Source organism: Bactrocera dorsalis, chromosome 2 (genome assembly GCF_023373825.1).
Source record: "Bactrocera dorsalis isolate Fly_Bdor chromosome 2, ASM2337382v1, whole genome shotgun sequence".
Taxonomy (NCBI): Eukaryota; Metazoa; Arthropoda; class Insecta; order Diptera; family Tephritidae; genus Bactrocera; species Bactrocera dorsalis.
In genome coordinates this window covers 45,363,660-45,387,500 of record NC_064304.1, presented here as the reverse complement: position 1 = coordinate 45,387,500, position 23,841 = coordinate 45,363,660, and positions in this window count along the sequence as shown.

Here is a 23,841-nt window from a genome sequence, read left to right as displayed (position 1 = left end):
AAGTTTCCCGTTAATTTCGGCAGAACCATCATGTTCGTGGTTATCGTGGGTCAATTGGTGACCGCAACTCGACACGACATGATTTCTTTACTTGCGCAGATACGGTGTTGTTGATGCCTGACACCTGGGCATTTATCTTCCGAACTGGCAAGTTGATTCTGCTCTTCAGCTTTTCTGTGATGAAAGAGCACTCTGACCCGGAGTCGATGAGTGCTCTTGCGGCATAAATAACGCCGCGGTAATTTATGTTTAGATATTTGCACAAAACTCGCGGCACTTACCTCGCAATGTAGAGTTAAGATGCACAAACGAAAAACGCTGAAAAGGTACGAAGGAACGCAAGGTGACTGTCTGAGTTCGCGGTCGGAATCAAAAAGAGGCTGGTGCCTTGTCTGTCGGTCCCTTTTGTTTCTTTTTGTGCGGTGTCCTCATGTGTGTTAAATTCGTGATGTTGATATTGTGTGCGTGTGATGTGAAATGTGATGATGATGTGGTGTGAAATGAAGATGTGGTGTAGAATGATGATGTGGTGAATGTAATGTGTGTGGTGTAGAAGTGTAATGTTGTGAGGGGGGGCTGAGACTCATTTAGCCATCCCGGCCTCCCTAGGCAACTGATTAGCCTAGGAGTCGCTGCAGCTGTTGCAGCGTTGCCACGACGCTGCTAAGACCCGTGGATCGCCGTGGTTGGGGTCGAGGCTGACGACGCCGAGTAGACATTCCAACCCACTGATGCCCTCGCGTTACGGGTTGATGTCTTGTTACGTGGCTGCGAGGTGTAGCTGGCCTATGATCGTCGCGCATCGCGGTGCGACGCAGCAGCGTGTGATGCGGCCGGTTGCAGATTTGGCACAGACCCCTCGACTCACACTCTTGCAACCCATGCGTCTGCGATAGGCAGTTCACACAGTACCCGTGTGCCTGGGCAACTTGCTGCCGTTGTAACGGTCGCATACCTCTAAAAATCCCACAGTGATGCAAGCGATGGGGGCGTCGACATAGGGGGCATCTTATGCGATGCCCGTCCGGGACCCGTGTTGAGCGGTTGCCGGTTGTAGGTGCGGTTGCCGGCACTGTTGCCGGTGCTGTTGCCGGTGTTGTTGCCGGTGCTGTTATCGGCGCTGTTGCAACGGCAGCTCGGGGCGCTGGGGTTGGCCCGGTGCGTTGCACGCTGGTAGCCGAACGAACGGATGGCGTGGCTAGTACTGGTGTATCTACGTCCATGATAATCTATGTATAAAGGAGATTGTTAATTAGAAATCTGTCATACAATTAGATCTTGGCAATCGTGCCACGATATGTGGCATGAATGGGCCGTCGTATGGATCGACCATGATTTGTTAGTTTTCTTTACGGTTTGTTATTTTTATGTACGGTTTGTTATTTTTATTTGCGGTTTGTTATTTTTATTTACGGTTGTTATTTTCTGACGGTTGGTATTTTTTAACGGTTGGTATTGGCGTATTTCTCGTTTTCATTTGATTAGCGTATTGTGACACGATAATATCGGTTTGTTTTTGCGGTTTTTCAGATTCGCGATCGTCGGAAGTTGGCAAAAAGCATAGCTTCACGAGAGGTCTGGTCAGCTTTTCGTTTTGCGTACGGAGATCAACGATTCGTATGTGACCGTCGGAGCCGTAATGTAGCTTTTCTATGCGGCCAAGCCGCCACTCGGTGGTGGGTAGACAATCATCGTGAATGAGGACACAGTCTCCAAGTTTAGGCGCTTGTTCAGGAGTCTTCCAGCGGTATCTTTTGTGGAGATCCTTTATGTACTCGTCCTTCCAGCGGCGGCTGAAATCATGATGGAGAATTTTAATTCGTTCCCATCGATTTAATAGGGACAGCGACTCCACGCCTGGCTCAGGAATGGCCAGGATGGGTGCTCCTTTTAGAAAATGCCCTGGAGTTAAGGCGGTTAAATCGGAGGGGTCTTGCGATAGTATTGTGAGTGGCCGTGAATTGAGAACGGCTTCAATTCGATTTAATAACGTCGTGAACTCTTCGTAATTGAATTTATAATTTCCAGCTACCCGTTCGAAATGGGATTTGAAGCTTTTCACAGCTGATTCCCATAAACCGCCCATATGAGGAGCGCTTGGGGGTATAAATTGCCAGTTGATACCTTGAGGAGCGTACTTTTGTACGATGTCGGGTGACACTTGCTTTAAGAAATCCACAAATTGCTTTTCTGTGGCTCGTTGAGCTCCAATGAACGTTTTGCCATTGTCGCTCATGATCTTTGATGGGTAGCCACGTCGAGCGACGAAGCGAGCAAATGCCGCGAGAAAAGCATCCGTCGTCAGATTACTACATAGCTCAAGATGTACTGCCTTTGTCGTGAAACATACAAAGACAGCCACATAGCCTTTCATGAGAGTGGGAGACCTTAACATGGACGCCTTTACTTGGAAAGGCCCAGCAAAATCAACACCTGTTGTGGTGAAAGGCAGAGCGTAATTGCAGCGTTCCGGTGGAAGTGCTGCCATAATCTGCGTTCGCATCTTCTGTTTGTGCATAGTGCAAATCTTGCATGTGAAGATGCACTTCTTGATTTGCGGCTTAAGACGGGGGATATAATACTCCTGGCGTACCATCTGTTGCATGAGACGATGTTCGGCGTGTAGCATTAAGATGTGGATGTAGTGGAAGAACAGTGTGGCAAATGGTGACCTCTCTGGGATTATTATGGGATGGCGTTCGTTATATGTTAGGCTCGAATTAGCAAGCCGACCATTGGCCCGAAGCAGACCTTTCGTGTCCAGAAATGGGTTGAGGACCAAGAGTGAGCTCTTTTTATCAATCGGCTTCGATTCTCTTAGTAGTGATGTATCGCGGCTGAAATAGCGCGTTTGTGTATATGTTATTAGTGCGACCTTTGCCTTTTGTAACTCTAGGTGCGTCACTGTGTTGCATGGGAAATTATGTGATCCCTTAACTTTGCTTTTGAGTTGTTCTATGAATTTGAACATATAAGCGACTACTCTGAGCGCTTTTGGAAACGAGGAAAATCGTTCAAGGATGTCGGCATCATCCAATAATGTGTGAAAGGTGGCGATTTTTCGACCTTCTGGGGCGATAATGTTGCGCATGGGGGATTGTGGCCAAGAATCAGGAGATTCTATCAACCATCGGGGGCCATTCCACCAGAGGGTGGTAGTGGCAAGGTGCAGTGGCTTGCACCCTCTTGTACCTAAATCGGCAGGATTGTCAGCACTGGCTACGTGCCGCCAAGTGGCTGATCCCACTAGGTCAAGAATTAGAGACGTTCCGTTAGAAATATACGTCTTCCATGCATGTGGTGGTTTTTCCAACCAGGCTAGTACAATTTCTGAATCGGACCACATATATATTTTGCATTTTGTCATATTTAAATGCATTTGCACCATGGCTACTAATTTTGAGAGTAGTAGTGCGCCACATAACTCAAGTCGTGGGAGACTTATAGTTTTTAAAGGGGCCACCTTTGCTTTTGCTACTAATAAGTGGCTTGTGGTCGTGGCATCACTTTGCGTGCGCACATAGATAGTAGCGCAATATGCCTTTTCTGAGGCGTCACAAAAGCCATGTAATTCGACTTTGTGTTCGGGGGAGTAGTTTACCCATCGTGGAATTTGTATCTGAGAAATGTCATTCAGATTTTTTGCGAACTGGGACCATTTTTCTAAGCGAAGAGGTTTCACTTGTTCGTCCCAGTCGGTTCCATCTAGCCATAATTCTTGTATTAAGATTTTCGCTTGGATTATAATTGGCGAAAGCCATCCTGCGGGGTCGAAAAGTTTTGCCATCGAGGATAAAATCTGTCTTTTCGTTATGGCTGATAATGCGGATATGGACTCTGTCGTGTATGAGAACTGGTCCGATATCGCATTCCATTGGATGCCTAGCGTTTTTGTTGTACTTTCCTTTTCGAATATAAGGAAATTAGTGTCCAACAAATTTTCGTTTGGAATATTTTTGAGTATATTCGGGTGATTTGCCGTAATCTTTTTTAAAGGAAACCCTGCGGATTTGAGGGCTTTTATTACCTGTGATAAGGCCTCGTATGCTTGTGGAAGGGTGTGACTTCCAGACAGAATATCGTCCACATACGTTTGAGTTTTCAACACTTCAGTTGCCAGAGGAAATTCTGACTTTGTGTTGTCTGCCAATTCGTGGAGAGTTCGAATGGCTAAATATGGTGCACAGTTAACGCCAAATGTAACTGTTTTTAATTTGAAGTCGCGTAAAGGACTGGTGGGGGATCTTCGGAACATAATACGTTGAAAATCTTGGTCGTCTTTATGTACGCCTATTTGCCGATACATTTTTTCAACGTCCCCATTGAATACGTATTTGTATATACGCCAATTTAATATCAGAAGCATTAAATCTGGTTGTAGAGTGGGTCCCGTAAATAGGATATCATTTAGGGAATTCCCTGAACTAGTGGTTTTCGAGGCATTAAAAACAACTCTTACTTTTGTTGTTTTTTTGTCTGGCTTCACTACTGCGTGATGTGGCAGATAAAAGGAGTAGTATTTGCCGTTGACGATTTTCTCCCCTGGGCTTATTTCCTCCATGTGATCTAAATGGAGGTATTCTTCTAACACACCATCATATTCAGATTTGAGTTCGCCTTTTTTAAGTAGGTTTCTTTCCATACTTAGAAACTGCTGAATTACAGAGGTGCGAGAGTGACCTAAGGCGAGTGTGTTAGGAAATTGTTGCTTAAGTGGTAGTCGTACGACGTACCGACCATTTTCTGATCTAGTAGTTGTGGCTTTGTAAAAATCCTCACAATACTGATCTTCAGGGGTTGTGACTGATATGGGGGGGAGTTCTTCTAGTTCCCAAAACTTTCTCAACTGTGAATTGAGGTACTCATTTGAGACTTCCTCAACTTGAGTTGTCAATGTTGTAACTGGTTCTGCAACTAGTCCGCTTAGGACCCATCCGAAAATGGTATTTTGCGCCAGAAGTGTTTTGGTAATTTTCTCAATACCTTCGAGAATAATTTGTGGTATTAGATCGCTGCCTAATAGTAGATCTATTTGAGCGGGGGTGTTGCAGTTGGGGTCCGCTAGCTTTAGGTGTGAAACCTTTTGCCAATGTTGGCTATTTATGTGATAGCTAGGTAACATATTGGTTAATTGCGGTAAGACAATAGCTTCTGCTTGTATGCGCTTATCCGCTTTGGGGGAAAAGAGGGTAATGGGGCAGATTTTATTTGAGTTTTGAACAACTCTTCCGCCCATTCCCGTGATTTCAAAGTTGGCCAGTTTTGTTGGTAACTGTAGCCAGTTTTGTGCCCTAGACGCTATAAAGGATCGTTGTGATCCTTGGTCTATTAAGGCTCGGAGTTTATACAGTTCTCCTCGGTGCTCGATGGAGACAACTGCTGTGGGTAAAAGTACCCTACTGTGATTTTCGCTATGTAGCGATTGGGTTTTTAACGCCTTTGAGCAGCATGGTGCTTCTTGGCAGTTTTCTGAATTTGTTGTGGCAACTAATCCTGTTGCTCGTTTAACGTTTGCATTGTTTGGGGGTGAGCTGGAAAAATTTGTTATATGTAACATAGAATGATGTCTTTTATGGCAATAAACGCAATTAAATTTGCTTTCGCAATCTTTAAGCGTATGCGCATGTGACATACAGTTGGTACATAATTTTTTCGATCTTACGAAATTGTTTCGATCGCTAACATTCATTTTTTTGAATTTTTCGCATAATTTTAATTTGTGACCTCCTCTGCACAGTTCGCATGACGTTTGTTTATATTGTTCGGAAGAGAACGATTGATTTTTGAAAAAGTTTCTATTTGAATTATTGTGGCCACTTGCTTGGGGTCTATTGAAGCTTCTATTGAGGTCGTTTTGAACGTTTTTCGTTCTTACTAGTTTTCTGCCCTTTCTGCAATTTCGTATTGGGTAGTAAGAAATTCTTTCATTTGCTGCCACGTTGGGCACTTTCTTCGCGATGAGAGCGATTGCTCCCATAAAAGTAACGATTTTTCTGGTAATGCAGCTGTGCATATATTTACCAGAATGGGGTCCCAATTATCTGTGGGAATATTCTGTGTCGATAAAATCGACAAACAATTTGAAACCGTGGATTGAAGCTTTATGAACTCTTCACTGGTTTCTTTCTGAATTTTTGGTAAATTCATTAGTATCGTCACTTGCTTGTCGACCAATATTCTCTCGTTTTCATAACGTGCTTTTAGAGCTTCCCAAGCAAAATTAAAATTTTCTTCATTCAAAGCGAACTGTTTGACTATTACGCCTGCCTGACCTTTGGTTTTGTATCTGAGATGATACAATTTTTGTGCTTGTGATAATTTAGGATGGTTTATGTACACAGCTGTAAACATGTCCCGGAAGGACGGCCACTGTTCATAACCAGCATGAAATATATCTGTGTCGCATACTGGCACTTTAAGGTGAATACCTGAACTTGCCTCTTGGGCTTGTCTTTGTGGCAGCTCTACTCTCGGTTGTGGAGTAGGTGCAATTGCTCTTAATAGCTTTAGTTGATCAGAAATCATTGCTTTTGTGTCTTCGAACTGGTCTAGGCAGTGTTCATACTTGGTGTAAGCTGATGATTTAAAATTTTCGGGTAGATCTGAGTCGTCAGATTCTACGATTGCGTCATATGCCGCTTGGAGACGTGACCAAAAATTGTCTAAATTGTCCTTTTTAATTTCTAAGACCGATTCAGAATTGTCTTGAATCGGTGAAGATGAAAATCGAGTGCAGTATCGTATCAAACTGTCACTCTCAGCAATGAATTTTGTATAAGTAATGTCTTTACCCCTCTTTAGTTTTGTAGCACCTTGCTTTGAGCGTGTAGCTTCAGCCGGTGTACACGGACTTTTTTCGTCTGAAATCATTTTTGGGATTTTTAGCAACTGAGTTGTTTTGGATTCCTTTGAGTCTGAGCTCATTTAAAAGATGTATAGAATAAATTAAAACGTCTTAGTGAAAACTAGACTTGTAGCTGATTTGAAAAGGTTTTGTATATAAGATGTTGAATAGAAGACTCTTTTGTATGTAAGAGTTTCAGACAAATAAATAAAACCAATGGCTTTTTGATAAAAAGAGATTTTTAAAAATATTTTTGTATATATATGTATTTATTTATATGATCAGACGAGAACTCTTTTAAGTAAATAAGAGTTTTGAACGAAATTGATGTAAATAACGCTCTACGTATTTGATAATATGTGTAATCGCGAACTCTTTTCCGTTAATAAGAGTTTTCAAATGAAATGAATAATTAATCGCTTAAATTTGATTTAATTATTTATTAACGACCGGAAATATTTTACGTATTTTATTTTTCTGTGTATATTTCTTTTATATATTTATTATGTCCAAATGTCCTATAGGGTATACCTATAGGTGAATCTTTTATTTATTATGTGCTAATGCACTTTGTACATATGCATGTATGTACATATGTATTACGCTTTTGGTTTTTTATGCAATCCTGCTTGTTTTTGTTGCTCAAAAATCAAGGGGTATTGCGGGAATACGCCAATGTGGACTTTGAATCTGTTTTATACGCAATCCTGCTTGGTTTTGTTAGACGAAAACCAAGGGGTATCGCGGAATATATGCCAATGTGGACTTTGAAGCAATGAGCGTATCTACATATGAGACAATACACTTTTGTACAAATATTTATTTATGAAAAGAAAGTTGTTATGAAACAAAATCTTTTTGTTGTAGAATTTGACCCGATGTCGATCGGGTATACTTTTCAGTATGTCTTGTATATATGATATTTATATGCACTCGTATGTGCATATATAATACGCATGTATGTGAATATGTGTATATGTTCGTACGAAGAAAACCACGAAAGAGAATTTACCCGCTTCTCTGGAATGACATAGACTGATCGTGTGCCGTATGCACGTACATATGTATATATGTACGTATGTATATATGAATATGCGTGTTCGCAATATTCCTAACGTGAGATCAAAAGAAAGCGCATATATATATATGTATATACATATACATATATACATATATAGATATATATGTATATATTGTTTTTGTTAATATATATAGGGTGATTTTTTAAGAGCTTGATAACTTTTTTTTAAAAAAAAACGCATAAAATTTGCAAAATCTCATCGGTTCTTTATTTGAAACGTTAGATTGGTTCATGACATTTACTTTTTGAAGATAATTTCATTTAAATGTTGACCGCGGCTGCGTCTTAGGTGGTCCATTCGGAAAGTCCAATTTTGGGCAACTTTTTCGAGCATTTCGGCCGGAATAGCCCGAATTTCTTCGGAAATGTTGTCTTCCAAAGCTGGAATAGTTGCTGGCTTATTTCTGTAGACTTTAGACTTGACGTAGCCCCACAAAAAATAGTCTAAAGGCGTTAAATCGCATGATCTTGGTGGCCAACTTACGGGTCCATTTCTTGAGATGAATTGTTGTCCGAAGTTTTCCCTCAAAATGGCCATAGAATCGCGAGCTGTGTGGCATGTAGCGCCATCTTGTTGAAACCACATGTCAACCAAGTTCAGTTCTTCCATTTTTGGCAACAAAAAGTTTGTTAGCATCGAACGATAGCGATCGCCATTCACCGTAACGTTGCGTCCAACAGCATCTTTGAAAAAATACGGTCCAATGATTCCACCAGCGTACAAACCACACCAAACAGTGCATTTTTCGGGATGCATGGGCAGTTCTTGAACGGCTTCTGGTTGCTCTTCACCCCAAATGCGGCAATTTTGCTTATTTACGTAGCCATTCAACCAGAAATGAGCCTCATCGCTGAACAAAATTTGTCGGACGTAAAGCGCGAAACACATTTCGAACCGAACACTGATTTTGGTAATAAAATTCAATGATTTGCAAGCGTTGCTCGTTAGTAAGTATATTCATGATGAAATGTCAAAGCATACTGAGCATCTTTCTCTTTGACACCATGTCTGAAATCCCACGTGATCTGTCAAATACTAATGCATGAAAATCCTAACCTCAAAAAAATCACCCGTTATATATGTAAGAAATATATACGTGTATACAAGTAAATGCAATGCAATTGGAATATAATATATGTATGTTTGTATTTTCTTCTGATTATCGTTTTTTTTTTCTATTTCGTTTTCTCCGTTGAGATGTAGGAGAAATGAAAATACCGATAGTTTTTATGTTTGCGTTGCGCTGACGTTATGATACCCGTTTTTTGAACCTGTTTAAACGGGGTATATGAGTACAAACATACATATATGGTGTAAAAAATATTTTGTAAATATATGTATATGCATGTAATAAATATGTAGGTATATATAAGTAAATGCAAAAATAGAATATATGTATGTATGTTTGTATTTTTATCTTTTATTCTTCTTCTGTTTTTCGCTTTAGGGTGTACTTTTTGTTTTTTATAAATCTGCCTTCGCTTACGGTTTAGGCAATCCTGCTTACTGCTTTACGAAGCAGAAGGGGTATTGCGGAAAATAGTGCCAGTACTTAGTTAAATTTGTATTGTGTTTGTACTTTTTTTTGAATATCGGTTTTTTTCCGTTTTCTCCGTTAAGATATAGGAGAAATGAGAATACCAATATTTTTTTTGTTTTTTTTTGTTTTTGCGTTTTGTTAACGTTATGGTACCCGTTTTTTGAAACTGTTTAAACGGGGTTTACTAGTACAAACATACATATATGGTGTAAAAAATGGAAACGATACACTTACATTGACTCGCATCAAGGGTATTTTTGATTTTCATATAGGGGGGACAAGTCGGTGCATGTCTCCTTATGATCTGTTTTGCGGTCAGTGGCCTCCTTTCCTTGTAGCGGCCAGCTGCTCCTTTTTTCCTTCTCTTTCTCTGTTCCTCTGTGCCAGTCTCCTTTGTTGGTGTTGTGATTGCGTTCCAGCCCTCCGTGTTGATACTTGTGTTGTTTAACTTCTTCTTCTTCTTTACTGGCGTAGACACCGCTTACGCGATTATAGCCGAGTCAACAACAGCGCGCCAGTCGTTTCTTCTCTTCGCTACGTGGCGCCAATTGGATATTCCAAGCGAAGCCAGGTCCTTCTCCACTTGGTCCTTCCAACGGAGTGGAGGTCTTCCTCTTCCTCTGCTTCCCCCGGCGGGTACAGCGTCGAATACTTTCAGAGCTGGAGTGTTTTCGTCCATTCGGACAACATGACCTAGCCAGCGTAGCCGCTGTCTTTTAATTCGCTGAACTATGTCAATGTCGCCGTATATCTCGTACAGCTCATCGTTCCATCGAATGCGATATTCGCCGTGGCCAACGCGCAAAGGACCATAAATCTTTCGCAGAACTTTTCTCTCGAAAACTCGCAACGTCGACTCATCTGTTGTTGACATCGTCCAGGCCTCTGCACCATATAGCAGGACGGGAATTATGAGTGACTTATAGAGTCTGGTTTTTGTCTGTCGAGAGAGGACTTTGCTTCTCAATTGCCTACTCAGTCCGAAGTAGCACCTGTTGGCAAGAGTTATCCTGCGTTGGATTTCAAAGCTGACATTGTTGGTGGTGTTTACGCTGGTTCCAAGATAGACGAAATTATCTACAACTTCAAAGTTATGACTGTCAACAGTGACGTGAGTGCCAAGTCGCGAGTGCGACGACTGTTTGTTTGATGACAGGAGATATTTCGTCTTGCCCTCGTTCACTGCCAGACCCATTTGCGTTGCTTCCTTGTTCAGTCTGGAGAAAGCAGAACTAACGGCGCGGGTGTTGAGACCGATGATATCAATATCATCGGCATACGCCAGCAGCTGTACACTCTTATAAAAGATTGTACCTGCTCGATTAAGTTCTGCAGCTCGAACTATTTTCTCCAGCAGCAGATTGAAGAAATCGCACGATAGGGAGTCGCCTTGTCTGAAACCTCGTTTGGTATCGAACGGCTCGGAGAGGTCCTTCCCGATCCTGACGGAGCTTTTGGTCCCGCTCAATGTCAGTTTACACAGCCGTATTAGTTTTGCGGGGATACCAAATTAAGACATTGCGGCATAAAGGCAGCTCCTTTTCGTACTGTCGAAAGCAGCTTTAAAATCGACGAAGAGGTGATGTGTGTCGATTCTCCTTTCACGGGTCTTTTCCAAGATTTGGCGCATGGTGAATATCTGGTCGGTTGTTGATTTACCAGGTCTGAAGCCACACTGATAAGGTCCAATCAGTTTGTTGACGGTGGGCTTTAATCTTTCACACAATACGCTCGATAGAACCTTATACGCGATATTAAGGAGGCTAATCCCACGGTAGTTGGCGCAGATTGTGGGGTCTCCTTTTTTATGGATTGGGCATAGCACACTTAAATTCCAATCGTTGGGCATGCTTTCGTCCGACCATATTTTACAAAGAAGCTGATGTATGCTCCTTATCAGTTCTTCGCCGCCGTGTTTGAATAGCTCGGCTGGCAATCCATCCGCCCCCACCACTTTGCTGTTCTTCAGGCGGGTAATTGCTATTCGAACTTCTTCTTGGTCGGGCAATGGAACGTCTTTTCCATCGTCATCGATTGGGGAATCGGGTTCGTCTTCTCCTGGCGTTGTGTGTTCACTGCCATTCAGCAGGCTGGAGAAGTGTTCCCTCCATAATTTAAGTATGCTCTGGGCATCGGTGACTAGATCACCTTGGGGGGTTCTACATGAGTATGCTCCGGTCTTGAAACCTTCTGTAAGCCGCCGCATCTTTTCGTAGAATTTTCGAGCATTACCCCTGTCGGCCAGCTTATCAAGCTCTTCGTACTCACGCATTTCGGCCTCTTTCTTTTTCTGTCTACAAATGCGTCTCGCTTCCCTCTTCAACTCTCGGTATCTATCCCATCCCGCACGTGTTGTGGTCGATCGTAACGTTGCGAGGTAGGCAGCCTGTTTTCTCTCCGCTGCGACACGGCACTCCTCGTCGTACCAGCTGTTCTTTTGCACCTTCCGAAAACCAATGGTTTCGGTTGCAGCTGTACGTAAGGAGTTTGAAATGCCGTCCCACAGTTCCCTTATACCGAGTTGTTGACGAGTGCTCTCAGAGAGCAGGAGTGCAAGCCGAGTAGAAAATCGCTCGGCTGTCTGTTGTGATTGCAGCTTCTCGACGTCGAACCTTCCTTGTGTTTGTTGGCGTGCGTTTTTTTGCTGCACAGAGGCGGGTGCGAATCTTAGCTGCAACAAGATAGTGGTCCGAGTCGATGTTAGGACCTCGGAGCGCACGCACATCTAAAACACTGGATACGTGTTTCCGTCTATCACAACATGATCGATTTGGTTAGTAGTTTTTCAATCCGTAGAAAGACAGGAAGCTTGATGAATTTTTCCTTGCTGGAATCTAGTACTACAGATAACCATATTTCGGACGCCGGCGAAGTCGACCAGCCTCAACCCATTTAGGGATCTTTCCTCGTGGAAGCTCAATTTACCGACTGTTGCGCCAAAGATACCTTCTTTGCCCACCCTGACGTTGAAGTCGCCAAGCACGATTTTGACATCGTGGCGGGGGCAGCTCTCATAAGCGAGCTCCAAGCGCTCATAAAAGTCATCTTTGGTCACATCGTCCTTCTCTTCCGTCGGGGCGTGGGCGCAAATCAGCGATATGTTGAAGAACCTCGCTTTGATGCGGATTGTGGCTAGACGTTCATTCACCGGAGTGAATGATAGTACTCGGCGATGGAGTCTCTCTCCCACCACGAATCCAACACCAAACTTGCGCTCCTTTATATGGCCACTGTAGTAAATGCCACAAGGACCTACTCGTCTTTGTCCTTGTCCCGTCCATCGCATTTCTTGGACGGCGGTGATGTCAGCCTTTATTTTCACGAGGACATCAACCAGCTGGGCAGCGGCACCTTCCCAATTAAGGGACCGGACATTCCAGGTGCATGCCCTCAATTCGTAGTCCTTATTTCGTTTTCCATGGTCGTCATCAAAAGGGGGGTCTCTCATCCGAGGCTGGTTGTTGCTATTCGCTGGGGTTGTTTTTTTTTACGTGGCGGGTCCCAAACCCAGCGCACAACCCTATGTAGGGGATATTTCGCCTTCTCACGTTAGCTCGCCTTCAAACGGATGTTCTTAGGCTACCCAGAGGATACTTGGTCAAAGACCGGAAGTCGTGAGCTGCTTGAGTCATATGTAAAAGAATCGTTTCTGGCCACTCCCAAGTGAATGGCGATCAGAGAACTTTCCTCACTTGCGTGAACTTCTACATATGACTCCATCCTCCATGTTTTGTTTAACTTCGTTGGTTTAATTTCGCGCCCGTTTTCCGTTTATCCGTTGTGTGTTATATTTTTTTTTTTTGTTTTATCGCGCCCGTTTGTTGGTTGCTGAACGTACATATGTATATGTATGTATGTATTTTTTAGTTTCACAACTCCACTCTTTGTTTTTTTTTTTTTGTTTCTTTTAAGCTCACCACTCTTTTTTGTTTGGTTTTGTGGTCACTGCACTGTGTTTATTGCACTTAAATTTTCACTCCACCACTCCACTGTATTTATAAATATATACATATATACTTTGTGGTGTTTTCCATAGTTTTGTCACCTCGTATTTTACGATTTTTTTTTTTTTTTTTTTTTTGTTAAGTGCACTTTTGTGTATTGTATTACATATGTGCTCACTTTTAATTTTTTTCTTTCCAATGTGTTCACTTTTTTATGTTTCTTTTTACCACTGTAATTTTATGTTAAATATATATGTATTGGGGGTTTTTTTTTCACAATGTGTTCACTTTTTTATTTTTATTACTTTGACCACTGGTGCCGTCCAGTACGGCTTCGAAGGACCATAGATATTTGCACAAAACTCGCGGCACTTACCTCGCAATGTAGAGTTAAGATGCACAAACGAAAAACGCTGAAAAGGTACGCAGGAACGCAAGGTGACTGTCTGAGTTCGCGGTCGGAATCAAAAAGAGGCTGGTGCCTTGTCTGTCGGTCCCTTTTGTTTCTTTTTGTGCGGTGTCCACATGTGTGTTAAATTCGTGATGTTGATATTGTGTGCGTGTGATGTGAAATGTGATGATGATGTGGTGTGAAATGAAGATGTGGTGTAGAATGATGATGTGGTGAATGTAATGTGTGTGGTGTAGAAGTGTAATGTTGTGAGGGGGGGCTGAGACTCATTTAGCCAATGTTGATTTGTGCGGTTCCTAGTAAGACGCCTTTGTCGCTGTTAGCGAAGCACGACTGTACGACAGTTGGCTTGCCTTCCGATTTGTCAAAGTTGCGTCTCTGTTGCGCTTGCCTGGACGTAGACGGAATCTCGATGAGCCTCTTTGGCTGCTAGGCTGCACTGTCCCCACATGTAGGAGTATGTGATGCCTCGCGTGGCAAGTGCTGCAGTTGAATGCACTGGTGCATTGCGACACTAAATGCCCAAAGCCGAGACAATTGATGCAGCGATTGTTGCGCTTAGCGAACTTGATCCTGTCCGCCGGTGTCATGGGGCAAGATCTTAATTTGTGATCTGCGCTTTTACACATCAGACATATTGGTTTCTCAACGCTTACTTGCAAGGCGCCGAGTCTGTTCCCAGTTCCCAATATCCACTTTATTGGCTGTCAGGCAGGGGATGCAGCTGTTGATCTCCCGCTGTAGCCATTTTATCGAACTAGAACATTCTTTGTCGATTGACGGTAAGTCGAGCAGTATGTCAACTTGGGTTTCGACCAGTATCCGCTCATTTTCGTACATGTCCGTCAAACCCTTTCATGCCATAGCAAACCCATCATTTGTTAGCGGGCATTTTGATACAATAACCTTCGCCTCCCCTTGTGTCTTTTTGTTGAGATGGTATAATTTCTCAACCGGTGACAGGCGCTTGCTTTTGATGTATACGGCCGTGAACATATCCCGGAATGTTGGCCATGAAAGGTAGTCCCTTTGGAAAACATCCGTATCGCAAGGCGGAAGGGAGTGGTTATTGTCTACCTCAGCAGATTTTTCTGTGTCTTTGGGGGTTGAGAGGATCTCAGACATATCCTTCATTGCCCCCATGCAACGCATGTAGCATTGACCACCTAGCTTGAATTTTTTTTTAATAAGGGCATAGTCCTTTGAAGACATGTCCCCTTTGCTGTTGAGGTCGTCATGGGCAGCTTTCGCTTTGCACCAAATTTTTCTCAACTCGTCTTGTTGCGTCACAAGAGCGTTTTTTGAGATGTCCTTTGATACAGCACTGAATTCAGACTCGTATTCGACAACGTAGTCCACTAGGCGCATGAAAGCTTCCATGTTTTGTTGTAAGAATTGAAAATTCTGACAAGTTAGAATTGAAAATTCAAATTTAAATTTAAAGGAATATAGTAATACTCAAAACTGAGCAGACGTTGGCCTAAAGAATATGGGAATCGCTTTGAAAATAATTCCCCACTATTGTAAATTTTTATTTGCAGCACACCACTGCCAACCAAACAAGAAAATAGAAAAAAGAAAAATTTTTGACTGTTTTAGCCGATATCGCAATATGTCTGGCTGGTCAATAATATTTGATTTATTGAATATAAGTCAGCAAACGAAACATTTTTAACTATAGTAGCCGATATCGCAATATATCTGGCTCGTCAATAATACTTGATTTATTGGATATATTTTAGCAAACAAAATTTTCAACTAGTAGCCGATATCGCAATATATCTGGCTTATTGTACTTTATTTAATATACACTAGTCGGCATAATTATTTTGACGAAAAACAAATGGTTTAAGTTTTTATGTGACTTTGCAATGGTTTAATATAACTCAATGATTTTTTTTCTGTATGCCATAGTGCTAATACAAACTTAAAAATAATGCATTCAACACTTTGCCATATGAACTTCAAAAAATATAAGCTAAAGTAATTTTCATGTTGTGGCATAAGTATTTTGACAAGTACCTTTTTATGTGAATAACAAAGTTTAAACTTAAAAAACATAAAGACAAAAAAAAGAAATTTAGTAAAATATATAATTTCCTTTAGTTTCAATAACTTTTTCTAGGCGTCCCGGTACTGAATCAATTAAATTTTGGATGATTTCTGGAGATATCTGTCCTCAAAGGGAACTGACCTCAGAAATTATCTCCTCTCTGGTTTTATTCAACGATACTGTTCCTTTACATTTCAATAAGAGACCAGACGTTTTCAATTATATTTAAATCTGGACTTTGAGGTGGCCAGTCCAAAGTGGTAACACCAACATCCTTCAAAAATATTGTAATCATCTTGGCTTTGTGGCATGGGGCGTTATCCTGTGGCAGAATGAAGGATTGACCAATAAGCCTGTCTCCAGAAGTAAATGCATTCTCTTCTAGAACCAGTAAATATAGGCCTTGGTTCATTGAGCCAGTGACAGGAACGAAGTCACCCAGTGCATTATACGCTACACATCCCCAGAACATCACAGAGCCTCCACCATGGCTTACTTTTTGGCAAACGGGCCGCCTTTTCTGCCTTTGTTCCATTGGTAATCTTACAAAAAATTTATTTTTTGATGAATTATACTCAAAGGAGCTTTCATCCGTCCATAGAACGCTCCTCCAGAACTCCTTTGGCTTATGGGCATATTCCTTTGCGAAAGTCAGTCTTTTGAGCTTGTTTGCTTTTGTTATATATGGCACTTCCTTGACTTTATAAGTCTTAAAATCATATTCTTTTAATCGTCGACGGACTGGGCGCTCGCTAATTGGTGTTTTAGCTGTCGAATTAAATTGATCTGCTGCGGATTGGGGCTTTAGAAAAACATTTTTTTTTAATTCCCGTACAAGGACTTGGTCTTCACTAAGATCTGTTTTGCGCTTAGCACCTGATCTTCTTAAATTACGCATGTCATTATGCTTTTTAAACTTTTTAAATTGGTAGTGCACAGTTTGACAGGACACCTTAAACTCATTGGCAATGTCTTTGACTGCTATTCCAGCGTTAAACTTTGCTACCATTGAGGATCTGGTAACCAAACTTAGCTCAGCCGTTTTACCCATGTTAGTTAATAATTTTTAATCATTTTTATTAACTTTCTATTTTAATAACAATAATATTGCTCAAAGTTAAACACAGAAGTTCTTTAATTCTCGCGTGCTTAAAAGTGTGAAAATATTTCCATAAAGATGCTGTCAAAATACTTGTGCCACGCAAAAAGCCGATGTCTGCATGTATTCTTATCAGCAGAAAGAGAACGCAAAAGGTAAACGAAATAAAATTTGGCATGCGCATAGCTGAAAATAGATTATTAGTTTTGCGTCTCATTTTTGCAGCGTTATTTGACGATTTCAAGTAACGCTAAGTTCAATAGTCAAAAAGAGTTTCGTCAAAATAATTATGCCGACTAGTGTATGTGAGTTGTAGTACACCACTGCCAACCAAAAACGAGAATATATGTGTAATCGTACGTAAGTATGTATATACAGTATCCGACAAAACTATGTATACCCCATGAAAGTTGAAAAGAAAATTATTATATCTTTTGAAAAGTGAAGTTTATTTTTTTGCATGGTTTTTGTTTTTGCTTATGAGTATACTACATACAAAAAATTAAATTAATTTTCTGCATTTTAGTGCTACTGCAAAATACGCGGTAATCTGAAAAAGAGAAATTCTTAGCAACGACAAAAGTATGTATACCCGAATAAATTTTGAGGTTACCTTCACACTAGAGCTTCAATATTTTGTGTTGCCACCCTTAGCATTAATTACTGCCAATAGACGTCGAGGCAAGCTGTCAACCAAGTTTTGAAGAAGTGATTGGGGTATGTTTTCCCAGGAGTCTTTCAATTTATTAAAAATCTCGCCTTTATTTGAACGGCAAGAAGATCGGTCAAGCTTGTCATCCAAATATTGCCATAAGTGCTCAATGCGGTTTAAGTCGGGGCTTTGGGCACGTCATGGTATGAGTTCTATCGATTTTTGTTCGAAGTATTCTTTTGCAACCCGACTTGTATGCTTGGGGTCGTTGTCCTGCTGGTATATGAAGTTATCCTGTATGCCCATTTTTGCGTAGCTGGCTCCAAATTGGTACTTAACATTTGAACATAAGACTCTCCCGTCATTTTACCTTCGATAATTACGAGATTTGAGAGACCACTGTAGCTAAAACAACCCCAAACCAATACATTTCCGCCTCCAAACTTTATGGTGCTTTGAATGCATTTACTCTGAAGCTTCTCGTGGCTCTTTCGCCAACTTTTTGCCGTCCTTTAGTATTTTTAAATTCAAATTTGCTTTCATCACTCCAAATTACTTTTTTCCAAAAATTTGGTGGCAGTTTGTAATACTTTTTTGCAAACTCCAATCGTGCCTTTAAATTTTTCTTGCTGATGAACGGTTTTTTAATCTTGTAGTGGCTGGAATACCCGTCTTCTCGAATTCTTCGTTGAATTGTTCGCTCGGAAACATCTAATTGAAGGCTCTGCTTAATAAATCGGGCTGATACAGTCGGATCTTTTTTCACTTCTCTCACTATTTTTGTCTCTTCACGCACTGTAGTTACTCCAGGGCGGCCTGATCTTGGAGCACTCTCTAGCCCACCGTTTTTTTGGTAATTTTTTATCACTTTTTGGATTGTGGCCTTGCTTTTAGAATATTTGTTTGCAATTTTTCCGTATCCCATTCCATCTAAATGATCATGAACAATCATTTTTCGCAGGTCAACGTTAATTTCTGCAGATCTTGGCATTTCACTAAATAAAATCTTTATATTATTTACCCAAACACTTTTATCGAGTATAAAATCATGAAATTTTACCTTTGTCGAGTTTGTTTCTAAATGTTTGCAAAATCTATTTACGCAAAGAAGCACTACGCACAAATATTGCCCCGGTATACATAATTTTGTCGCCTGCAAAGTTCAACTGATCATCAACAAGTGCACATTCTGCAAGCAAAATAAAAGCTAACGGTAAATATCATACCGTTATTATTTGTCAACTTACAGTGTGCACTTACCGTATGTACAATTTTTTAATTGTTGAACTTTTGAAAAAAATATTCAAAGAACAATATAAAATGTGCTGGGGTATACATAGTTTTCTCGGATACTGTATATGCAAAACTTTATATGGCTTGCCACCCAAGATACGCCAACGAAAATCAGTTTGTGACAAATATAATAAATTAAAATGTTGGTTCTTTATTAGATTGGGATTACCAAATATTACCTGGTTTGTGCTTGTGGTGATGCTGGTTGTGGTGGCCGGTGGACGACGTCTTACTTCGCTTCGCTCTCTAGAAAAAGTACCCCAGGCTGACTAGCAGAATCGCTTGCCAAGCGGGAGTTTTCAACGAAACCATTGCCAGTTGAGTGAAAGTTACTAACAGCTGGCAATGGTTTGTTATATACTCACTAGGGGTGGTAAAAAGAAATTAGGCGCTGGCCTAAACACCATTAATTCAAGTAAGTAATACATACATACATACATAAACTAGGAGTCAATTCTCTAAGGGTACTTTGTAAAATATATAACATAACACAAAAGATAAAATACATTAATATTAAATAAACAAACAAAAATTCAATACTGAGATCAAAATGTGGTGTTAGTTCAAGTACACATTTGCATAGTTGTAAACGTATATTAATCGCTAAAATCTTGGAACTCTGGACTATCGAATAGATGTTGGAATGACTGGCTTGATGAAGGAGAAACCACTTCATTCGAAATTATTTGTATTTGTTCAGTTGGATGTGATGAATATTGCGAAGTAGACGATGAACGGTTGTAATATAATATTTCCAATATTTATAAATGATGTTATGTTTAGGTTTCCCAATTGCTGCTCCTTATTTAATTTCCGATATGTTACAGCCCATGCTTCTCCATAAATGCTTGCTTCATCCTTTTTTGGGTTGCTTTTGGATTTATCCAAAAAGTTCACTGCTTTCCTCAAGAAATCCTTTTCTATGATCTTCCGTCTTTTATTGTTACATTTCTGAAAGAAAAAAGAAACACAAAATTATTTTTATAATTTCAGATGCCAAATAATGCCTAGGAATGGAAAATAATTGCAGCCGAATTTGAAAGTAAATGGTATTACAACCACTGCATAGGTGCTATTGATTGAAAGCATGTCAATATAATAAAACCAGTTAATCCGGATCTTATTACTATAATTACAAAAAACCAATTTAGCACAGTACTGATGGCGATAGTCAGCCCAAATTATGAGTTTTAGCAGTAGAGGTCGCCATGAATGGAAGAGCTTCTGATTCTGTAATATTTAGGCAATTAAAATTTAAATACAAATATTATGAAGGACTCCTGAACCTTCCACAACCAGAAAAATTACCACTTTCTGAGGATGTGCTTGTTGGAGATGACGCATTTCCTCTTTTAGAAAATTTAATGAAACCTTATTGTCGTCGCAATTTAAATGTAGACGAGCAAATATTTAATTACCGATTATCTAGAGCACGCCGTGTTGTTGAAAACTCATTTGCAATTTTAGCAAATCGTTTCAGAATTTTACATACAACTATGAATTTGGACTCGAAAAAAGTGCTAAAATAACACTTGCATGTTGCTATTTGCATAATTTCTTAATAAAAACAAACTCATCTGTTTATTTAAGAAATGATGTAAACAATGATTATGTCCACTTGGTAGACATGCAGCCGACAAACTATGGAAACATAACACAAAATTCTGCAAATATTCGTAACAAATTTTGTAACTATTTTAATACAGTTAGAGCCGTTGAGTGGCAAAATAAATTTCTATAACACAGCGTTGGTACATAAATATTTTCTGCGCTTACTCCGGATTTCTCGCTTCTCCGAACTTTTTGCAATTCGCGTCTATAACAAGATCTTATTAAACCGTTTTTCTGATACAAAATCTTTATTTACACTTGCCATTGTTTGTCCGCGATCTTCACTGTTCGGCAAGACGACAGAATTGAGATTTCGTGCGCACACAACGCCATACATGACACACATGTGCGCGCACCGATCGTAAAAAATCAAACATTTTCGCGAAGATGGATCGGTACACGCAAGCCCATACACGAGTAAACCTGCGCACACATACCGATCGAACGCACTTGTATATCGTGTATGGGCACTTTAAGGCACATCTGTTGCCATTTAAAACTTCCGTGTTTTTCTTATTTGGTGTGCCGCTTTGACATTTTTTAAGATTGACCGCTGACTCGGAAGGACTTAATTTCATTTCTATATTAACGTAGCGATCAATGCCAGTTTGTGCAGGCTAGTCTTTTTTATTGGTACATTCTCACCTTGCGTTATGTTATTCTTCGCTGCCTGCGTGCTTGCTGATGCAAGTTTAGTTGTTTGTTGCTGGCCGTTGTTGACTGCCGTTCTCTGTTGCTGTTGTTTTTTGTAAGCTTATGGTGCTGCTCAGTTGTTCGCTGCGATGACCCATCCTTCTCACCGTTGCCTTGTTTGTTGGTAGGAGCTGAATTCGCAGGCTCGACAAAGCTGAAGTAGACATCCAGAGCTTGCCTACGACATTGTTGGTGGTGCTGCGCTGCGCTCATGTTTTTTTGTTTCTTTTATTATTTATTTCGCATTTATTTGTTATTTTATTATCTTTTTTGTTTGCAAAAAGTCTAATTTTTGGTGTTTGTTTATCTATAAAATACGCTTAGTCCAATTAAATCGGTTAAATATTTTGCTCGTTCTAGGCAAACATATAACGCATCGTAAACGTGTAAAAATAAATGCACCGTTGTGACTAAACTACAATTAATTATTCTGAACGAAATATATTTTTGGCGTGTGAAAGTGGAAAAGAAATCATTCGACGCACTCTCAATTATGTATTTCTTTTACTTTACTGGCGTAGACACCGCTTACGCGATTATAGCCGAGTCAAAAACAGCGCGCCAGTCGTTTTTTCTCTGCGCTACGTGGCGCCAATTGGATATTCCAAGCGAAGCCAGGTCCTTCTCCACTTGGTCCTTCCAACGGAGTTGAGGTCTTCCTCTTCCTCTGTTTCCTTTGGCGGGTACTGCGTCGAATACTTTCAGAGCTGGAGTGTTTTCGTCCATCCGGACAACATGACCTAGCCAGCGTAGCCGCTGTCTTTTAATTCGCTGAACTATGTCAATGTCGTCGTATATCTCGTACAGCTCATCGTTCCATCGAATGCGATATTCGCCGTGGCCAACGCGCAAAGGACCATAAATCTTTCGCAGAACCTTTCTCTCGAAAACTCGCAACGTCGACTTATCAGATGTTGTCATCGTCCAAGCCTCTGCACCATATAGCAGGACGGGTATTATGAGTGACTTATAGAGTTTGGTTTTTGTTCGTCGAGAGAGGACTTTGCTTCTCAATTGCCTACTCAGTCCGAAGTAGCACCTGTTGGCAAGAGTTATCCTGTGTTGGATTTCTAGGCTGACATTGTTGGTGGTGTTTACGCTGGTTCCAAGATAGACGAAATTATCTACAACTTCAAAGTTATGACTGTCAACAGTGACGTGAGTGCCAAGTCGCGAGTGAGACGACTGTTTGTTTGATGACAGGAGATATTTCGTCTTGCCCTCATTCACTGCCAGACCCATTTGTTTTGCTTCCTTATTCAGTCTGGAGAAAGCAGAACTAACGGCGCGGGTGTTGAGACCGATGATATCAATATCATCGGCATACGCCAGCAGCTGTACACTCTTATAAAAGATTGTACCTGCTCGATTAAGTTCTGCATCTTGAACTATTTTCTTCAGCAGCAGATTGAAGAAATCGCACGATAGGGAGTCACCTTGTCTGAAACCTCGTTTGGTATCGAACGGCTCGGAGAGGTCCTTCCCGATCCTGACGGAGCTTTTGGTCCCGCTCAACGTCAGTTTACACAGCCGTATTAGTTTTGCGGGATACCAAATTCAGACATTGCGGCATAAAGGTAGCTCCTTTTCGTACTGTCGAAAGCAGCTTTAAAATCGACGAGGTGGTGATGTGTGTCGATTCTCCTTTCACGGGTCTTTTCCAAGATTTGGCGCATGGTGAATATCTGGTCAGTTGTTGATTTACCAGGTCTAAAGCCACACTGATAAGGTCCAATCAGTTTGTTGATGGTGGGCTTTAATCTTTCACACAATACTCTCGATAGAACCTTATACGCGATATTAAGGAGGCTAGTCCCACGGTAGTTGGCGCAGATTGTGGGGTCTCCTTTTTTAAGGATTGGGCATAGCACACTTAAATTCCAATCGTTGGGCATGCTTTCGTCCGACCATATTTTACAAAGAAGCTGATGCATGCTCCTTATCAGTTCTTCGCCGCCGTATTTGAATAGCTCGGCTGGCAATCCATCCGCCCCCGCCGCTTTGTTGTTTTTCAGGCGGGTAATTGCTATTCGAACTTCTTCTTGGTCGGGCAATGGAACGTCTGCTCCATCGTCATCGATTGGGGAATCGGGTTCGTCTTCTCCTGGCGTTGTGTGTTCACTGCCATACAGCAGGCTGGAGAAGTGTTACCTTCATAATTTAAGTATGCTCTGGCCATCGGTGACTAGATCACCTTGGGGGGTTCTACATCAGTATGCTCCGGTCTTGAAACCTTCTGTAAGCCGCCGCATCTTTTCGTAGAATTTTCGAGCATTACCCCTGTCGGCCAGCTTATCAAGCTCTTCGTACTCACGCATTTCGGCCTCTTTCTTTTTCTGTCTACAAATGCGTCGCGCTTCCCTCTTCAACTCTCGGTATCTATCCCATCCCGCACGTGTTGTGGTCGACCGTAACGTTGCGAGCTAGGCAGCCTGTTTTCTCTCCGCTGCGACACGGCACTCCTCGTCGTACCAGCTGTTCTTTTGCACTTTCCGAAAACCAATGGTTTCGGTTGCAGCTGTACGTAAGGAGTTTGAAATGCCGTCCCACAGTTCCCTTATACCGAGTTGTTGACGAGTGCTCTCGGAGAGCATGAGTGCAAGCCGAGTAGAAAATCG